The sequence below is a fragment of the Uloborus diversus genome, chromosome 3 (assembly GCF_026930045.1).
Source record: "Uloborus diversus isolate 005 chromosome 3, Udiv.v.3.1, whole genome shotgun sequence".
NCBI classification, from domain to species: Eukaryota; Metazoa; Arthropoda; class Arachnida; order Araneae; family Uloboridae; genus Uloborus; species Uloborus diversus.
Genome location: NC_072733.1, coordinates 163,776,584 through 163,783,888, shown reverse-complemented (window position 1 = coordinate 163,783,888; position 7,305 = coordinate 163,776,584). Strand labels below are relative to the sequence as shown.

The 7,305-nt window shown below is 36.2% G+C and overlaps 1 long non-coding RNA gene across 1 annotated transcript in view; it reads right to left on the bottom strand.

Annotated features, from left to right (window-relative positions):
• Positions 1–2,834: 2,834 nt before the first annotated feature.
• The window catches only part of LOC129219262 (uncharacterized), a 43,633-nt gene continuing 39,162 nt past the window's right edge, over positions 2,835–7,305 (bottom strand). Inside the window, exon 5 of the long non-coding RNA XR_008580391.1 lies at positions 2,835–2,972. This is a non-coding gene — a long non-coding RNA (uncharacterized LOC129219262). The remainder of the gene's footprint in view (positions 2,973–7,305) is intronic.

The following is a 7,305-nucleotide window of genomic DNA, read 5'->3' as shown; positions in this document are numbered from 1 at the left end:
TATATTTATGAATGACATCAATGAAAATATTTCTGGAAGCATGAATTGTTTTGCTTACGATGTAAAAGTTATGGGGATTGTCGAAAATGAAGAACAAGTAAAACAGCTGCAAGAGGATTTAGATCATATTACTAAGTGGGCAGATAAATGGGGTATGGCAGTTAATGTAGGGAAATGTCAAGTGCTACACTTAGGTCATGGAAATAAGCGTATGAGATATCGTTTACAGGGTTCAGTCATAAATCAGGCAAAATGTTATGGATCTGGGTGTCTTTATAAATCAGGACTTCAAGTTTAGTCAACAGTGCAGTATTGCTAGTAACAAAGCCAACAAAATGCTTGGGTTCATCAATAGATCTATTTCAAACAAATCTAAGAAAGTTCTTCTGCCTTTATATAGGAGTTTAGTAAGACCTCATTTGGAGTATGCTGTTCAGTTTTGGTCGCCTTATCTGAAGAAAGATATTTTTGTATTGGAAAGGGTTCAAAGAAGGGTAACTAAATTAGTAAGGGGACTCTCAGATTTAGATTATGATACCAGACTTAATAGGCTTAACATGTATAGCCTGGAGCAAAGGAGAGTCAGAGGGGACATGATTCAGTTATTTAAATTTATCAAAATGAAAGATGTAAATGGATTAAATTTTTGCGGGAAACGCAGGACAAGGGGTCATTGTTTTAAGCTATTTAAATCTCAGGCTAACTTGGAAATCAGGAAAAACTACTACTTTAGCAGGGTCGTGGGCACTTGGAATAGCTTACCGGAAGAGGCGGTAATGAGCAAGGGAGTGGATAGCTTTAAGAGGGCCATTGATCTTCATTGGGGACTAATTAATTGACTAGGACCAGCCTAGCTGGGCCCAGAGCCTGTTGCTGGTCGTCACATTTGTATTTGTATATATATATATATATTAATTTGAATTTTTGGCATTTTGAATTCAAATTATGTTTTTCGCAATCACGAGCGTGTGTGTGTATGTATGCATGTGTCTGTGCGCAAGCATGAGTGTGTGTATGCGTGTGTGTGTAGGATATGAACGCAACCTGGAGACGGTTTTCACAAGAGGAGCAGCATTGTGAGGCCGGTCGACGTGATGAGACGGTGGTGCTGGCAGAGAGTACTGGTGGGAAAATAAAATGGTAGGACGCCAAAAAAAAAAAAAAAAAACAGTTTAGTGAGAACAATAAGCAATCGTGATTGCTCAAAAAAAAAAAAAAAACCTAGTTTTTAAGAAAATTACATTTTAAATACTAATTTTTTAAAATATGGCTCGAAATTTTTCCATTTTCAAAAAGGTTTATTAAACTTTTTATCATCCAGTCATTGAAATTATAACTTACACAAACGATCATAAATGCATGATCGGGAGAATGAAAAATGAAGTGGAAAAATGATAGGTTTTTCATCCTTTCACAAATATTTAAGTGAAAATAAAGCTTTAATTCCACATGTAGGGGAGAGTAGCAATTTAAAAACATTTAATTAATGCAATTTTCTTTACTGATAAGATTTTTTTCAAATAATCGAGAAAATTTCATTACATATTCAGCTACAAAAAATTCAAAAAGGGGGGGGGGGGAATCACCTGTAATGAACAATAATAAAAAACTCAAGAGTTTTATTTGTCCCATTCATCCCCACCTATGTGTTTGAATGGATCACTAATGGTAATGAAAAGGACAATGTTTAAAATTACAGTTGGCTCTCTGTTTAACGACGTTCTATTTAACGTTTTTCCTTACTTAACGACGGCCTTTCATGGTCCCAGATGGTTCACTACAGTGTTGAAAGCATTCTATTTAAGGACAATTTCTACTTAAAAGACGATTTTTTGTGGTCCCTTGAAAGTCGTTAAACAGAGAGCCAACTGTATATGTATATATCTACAAAATAATTATTATTCATATGATGAATACTGACAAGAACAAGTGACAAAAAAGTATTATATTATTGGTTTACTGAGGAAGTAAGCAAAAGAACCAGTCAATGTAAAACTTGTAATTAATATATGTATTTGCTTTCTCAGAGAACTCATTCAATAAGTAAAATTAATTGAATTGTGCTAATTAAGAACTAAAATAGTTTATTGTATATTAGTGCTTCAAACATGAAATGTTTTGAAATGTTACCACATGAAAAGCTTTCCCATAAAACATGTTTTTATTAAAAAGTAAAATTTAGTATTGTTTAGCACTTTAAAATCTGTATTTCTTTGCAAAACACTTAAAATACATGACTTGAAATCATTATGTATCAAAAATTAATCTGAATAATCATACACAAACTCAGAGTTATATATAGAATTACAAAGAAAATCAGTTATTTCTTTAAAATAACTCTTAACTTTTGTGTAAGTAGTTTAGATCAAATGATTTCAATAATTACTCAAGCATGTTTAAGTGGGTAAAGGAATATTCAAATTATATAGGGGTAGGTGCCAAAAGGTTCATGTCTTTGTATCTTGCTTATCAATGATTCAATTTGCTCCAAACTTTGCACGTTCATCATATGATTCATAAAAAGTAAAAAAGGAATTCTGTGTGAAAACTTTTTGAAACAGGAACATACAGACCTTCTTCACTGAAGTTCATACTTATTCTTACAGATATATACTATTTGATAAAAATATTGTGTTAAGCTCATTAGTATAAATAAATTGATTTTTTACCATGCTTTGTTTCTTTATTTTTTATTATTCAAATGGTTTTAATTACCTTTTTTAAAAATCCCTCTTTCTAATTTATATATACTCAAAACATAATTAAAGTGTCATTGTTGTTTTAAGTGCAGAATGATTAAGTTCGTGAAGGAAGGTATCAGGTAAAACTCAATACTTAGTTCATCAAACTTTATTTCAACATAAAAGCTAAGATTACTGTTTTATGTGACATCTTCAAAAGAAATATTTTCTTAAGATCTACTAAATATGTGCATATGTTTTAGTAAACACAATGAGAAACTTCTGTTTCACCTGTGAAAAAAACATTTGAAAAACAATGTTAATATATATTCCAAGTGATGTATAAATTGCTTTTTTTTGTTTTTATACATAATACACATGCAGATGGCACACTAAGAATATCTCAATCCTTTCTGACCTTGTGACTCCATCGGAATCACTAAAATGCTGCTAAGTGTGAAATGTGCATCTTAGAGTGCAAATCACAAATTCTAGCAATGCCAAATTGATAACTTAGTAAGATCTGAGCCCTAAGCTTTTGTAACTAAGCTCTAATGGCAAATGAAACCATTTTTATGAGTTTGAATGGAAATTTTGTAGGAATTTTATATGCATAAAACGAAACTTGTGTGTGAGTTTTAAACATCCATGTCATATTGGAAAAAAAAAGGATAATTTGAATTGTTTTCGAACAAGCAAAATTGTCGAGTTTTTCTTTTTTTAGTCCTGCATTTGGCTCTATGTAACCATATAATAAATGCTTAATTATCGTTTGGGGACATCGCATTCTATTTTTTCAGTCATGCCGTTAGGTACAGTAGCCCCTCGATATATCCCGCTTGTCGGGAGACAACAAATAAAAAAACAGTTTAAAAAACTGAAACCTGACTACGACAAAAAAAAAAAAAAAAACTAAAAGATAAGAAACAAGGTAGATGCTGTTCGATTTCGTCTTATAGACATGGGTGCAAGACCTTCCGTCTCAGGACGGATTTTCGTCTTAGACAAAATTTCTAAGACGGAGATCGGAACAGAAATAAATTCAATGACTTTCAGTTTTTACTTAAAAAAGAAAAATTCAGTGTTTGAAAAATATGCTTTAATATTACTGGACCGTTCCATAACCACGAATTTACATCGACATTTTCTTGGTTTTCTGCCATGGACTTGTTTTGTTTGCAACATGCTTTTAGAGGAGTGCCTTTTAGACTTGCGCTGTTTGACTTCTTCTAGGTATAGCTTTGTTATTTCCAACTCACTGCATTGCAGACTGCAGAGTTGCTCGTTATTTTGCTGAATTTTTCAAATAATCGTCTCTAATTGAAAAGTTAACAATTTTCCTTGCTAGTTTCGATCATCATTTCAGTTTTTTTTTTCATTTGCGTTTTTTTTTGCAAACTTTACACGCAAAAGTGAAAATTATGTGCGCTCTTAAAATGTCTTAGAGTTTAATCTGATTCACTGATTGAGAGTGATTCCTGACGAGATGAAATATTTACGCCACAGCAAAGGGCGTCCACATACCAGGTAAAGCGGGAACTATCAGGGATTTTGAAGATTTTAATGGAAATGGGAGTTTTAGAAAGAATTGGAGGGAAATCTCAATTTGGTTTGAACCATCAATGAGCAATCGTTCCTGCATTTTTAACAAGACTTGTGGAATCACTAAATTCCAATGTCATTCAATCTAACACTTGCTAGAATGGAAATATGGGGGTGGGGGGGGGCGGGGGGAGAGAGAAAGGAAATGAGAAAAATAACGGCAGCACAAGTTTGCGAAAAAACACTGTTCTTGCAAAGATACCGCAAATTAACCCAAGATACTGAGGTCTTAAAACTTTTATATCTTGGACAAGCTATAGGAGGGGGGGGGGGGGCTACTCTCTCCCCCGAAAGTTTTCCCATGCTGAAGTATTGAAATGCTATGTTGGCCATTTTTGAGTGAATTAGGGAATTCAGGGGCTTTCTCAAAACATTTTCGAAATTGTAGTCTTAAACCTTTGAGTTGTCTTTGGCGATGTGTGAGTAGGGAGATAATTCCGGTTCACCGACAAGAGGGGGATCTGGGGATCAGATCCCCCTCCCAACTCCTCTCACTCCCCCTCTCACCTCCGGGTTGCGCCTGTGACCTCGCCTGGTTGCGCCTCTGACCTCCCCACCACCAGGGCCGCCGCGAGAACCCGTAGACGGTGACGAGGTTATTTTGGTGCGTTTTTGAATATTTTCGCGCCTTTTTTGGACTTTGTCGTTTCTTCTTCTAACCTTATACGAAGGTTTTCGCATGACCACGTTTTCGCACGGCCGCGTTTTCACACGACCGCGTTTTTACACTTTGTCGTTTTTTACTTTTAGGGAATGGCAACACTTGTTGTAATGACAACTGAAGTTTTCGGGTGGCAACACTTGTTGCTATGTTTTTACCAGGGAGATTAAAGGGAAGGAGATAAATCTTTACTATGCAGAAGTGGCAACGTTTGTTCACTTTTTCCAGAGGGCGCTGTATGTGCACCGCTCCCGACAATCGCAGCAGATCAATGTAAATGATGCTAAGTTTCTCATTCTTTTAGAGGCAGCTATTAAAGCAAAAAAAAGAAAAAACTACTGGAAATTGGTTGTAATAAGGGGCCAATATAGTGGACGATGTATGGCTTTCGTCCACAGGAAGTTGGCGCAGTATTTTGATGGAAAAATGCTAGTTTTGGAAGCCCAGTTAGCATTAGGGTGTAAGCCAGTTGTAGAGGGTATAAATGTTCCAGAGATTCAGGGGGAAGTTTCAAATGAGGAGTTAGATTGGGAAACTAAGGGTGTAATTTTGGGGGACTCTATGGTAAGGGAGGTGGGTAACACAGTTGGGAGAGTAAAGCGTAAGGTGGCTAGGTGTTGTTTACCAGGGGCTCGGGTAAAAGACGTTAATATGGTTGCTGAAAAGAAGGGAGTATTGAATAAGGAGGACATGGTTACTTTGTGGGTGGGAACAAATGATGTAGGCCACAGTAAAAATGAGGAGTTTTCTAGGGAATGGGAATCCCTGTTGGATAAAGCAACCAGCTTTTCGACAAATGTCCAAGTGGTTGGTTTGCTTCCCAGGTATGGAGTGCATAGGAGCTGGCTAAATCAACGTGCGAGGTGTATGAACTTGCTACTGAAGTCAATTTGCGAAAAGCGCAGTATCAGGTTCATTGATGTATGGAGTCATTGTAAACGGGATTGGATTGCTAGGGATGGCCTGCATCTGAGCTCTACAGGGGTCAAAATGGTTAGTGGATTAATTTTAAGGGCTTTGGAGTCAAAAAACTAAGTTGGAATGGGGGGCATGGTTCAAGCACCAGGTATCGAGAGAATGATATGTTTTTGGGTATTGCTAGAAATGGAAATAAAGTGACAAACAAGAGTAGTAATGTTAACAATTGTAATTTAGGAAATTTCAGGGTGTTAAATAAAAGCAACTTAGGCATGCTTAAAGTTTTCTATACCAATGCTCGCAGTATTAGGAACAAGATGGATGAATTGAAAAGCATAGTTATGGATGAGAAGTTGGATGTTATCGGAATTACAGAGACATGGGCTACCGAATCTGATGCAGAGTTATTACATATTGCTGGGTATAATTTATTCAGACAGGATAGAGTAGGTAAAAGAGGTGGTGGGGTTTTATTTTATGTTAGAGACAATTTTATTTGCAATGAATTGGTCATAAATGATAAGCCTACTGATATTGATATGGTTTGGCTGGAGTTGATGAGCAGTAAGGGCATAAAGCTACGCTTTGGAAACATTTATAGGCCACCTAATTCAAACCAGGGACAAGATGAACAGATGTACCGTATTATTAGTGACATGTCCAGTAAGGGATCCGTTATCATAATGGGGGATTTCAATTTTCCGGGTATTGATTGGAATAATTTTTATCCTGGTAATGGCAAAGAAGAGGAATTTTTAAAAGTAATTGGTGACTGTTTCTTAGATCAAGTTGTAACTCAGGGAACTCGAGAGGAGGCCATTTTGGATCTAGTTTTTTGTGACATAGGTAGTTTTGTTCAGGGGTTGAGTGTAGGGGAGCATATTGGAGATAGTGATCATAACAGCATTAGGTTCCGGGTTAAATTTGAAGTGTGCAAAGATGATAATTTTAGGTTTGTGCCCAATTTCAGAAACACCGATTTTGTTGCACTTAGGCAGAGCTTGAAAGAGGTTTTTTCGTCAGGGTTGGAAAATAGCGACGTAGATCAGCAGTGGACGGAATTTAAGGATAAACTTGCTAAAACCGTTGGGGACTATGTTCCATTTAGGAGAAAAGGTGTTAGTACCAAAATTTGGCCCATGTGGTTCTCCAGGGAGACTAAAGAAGCTCTTAATTATAAGCAAGCCACTTTTCGTAAGTTTAAAGTAACTGGTCAGAGTGCGGAAAGGCTCCAGTATGGTAAGGCAAGGCGAAATTTTAAGTATTTGGTACGGATTCAGAAAAGGGAATTGGAGCAAAGGCTGGCAGATGACATTGATGGGAACCCTAAGAGGTTTTTTGCTTACGCTAATTCTGGGAAAGCTCGAAACAGTCAAATTAGGCCTTTGGTTGATGAGCATGGAAATTTAATCCAAAACGATAGGGATATTGCAAATGTTCTAA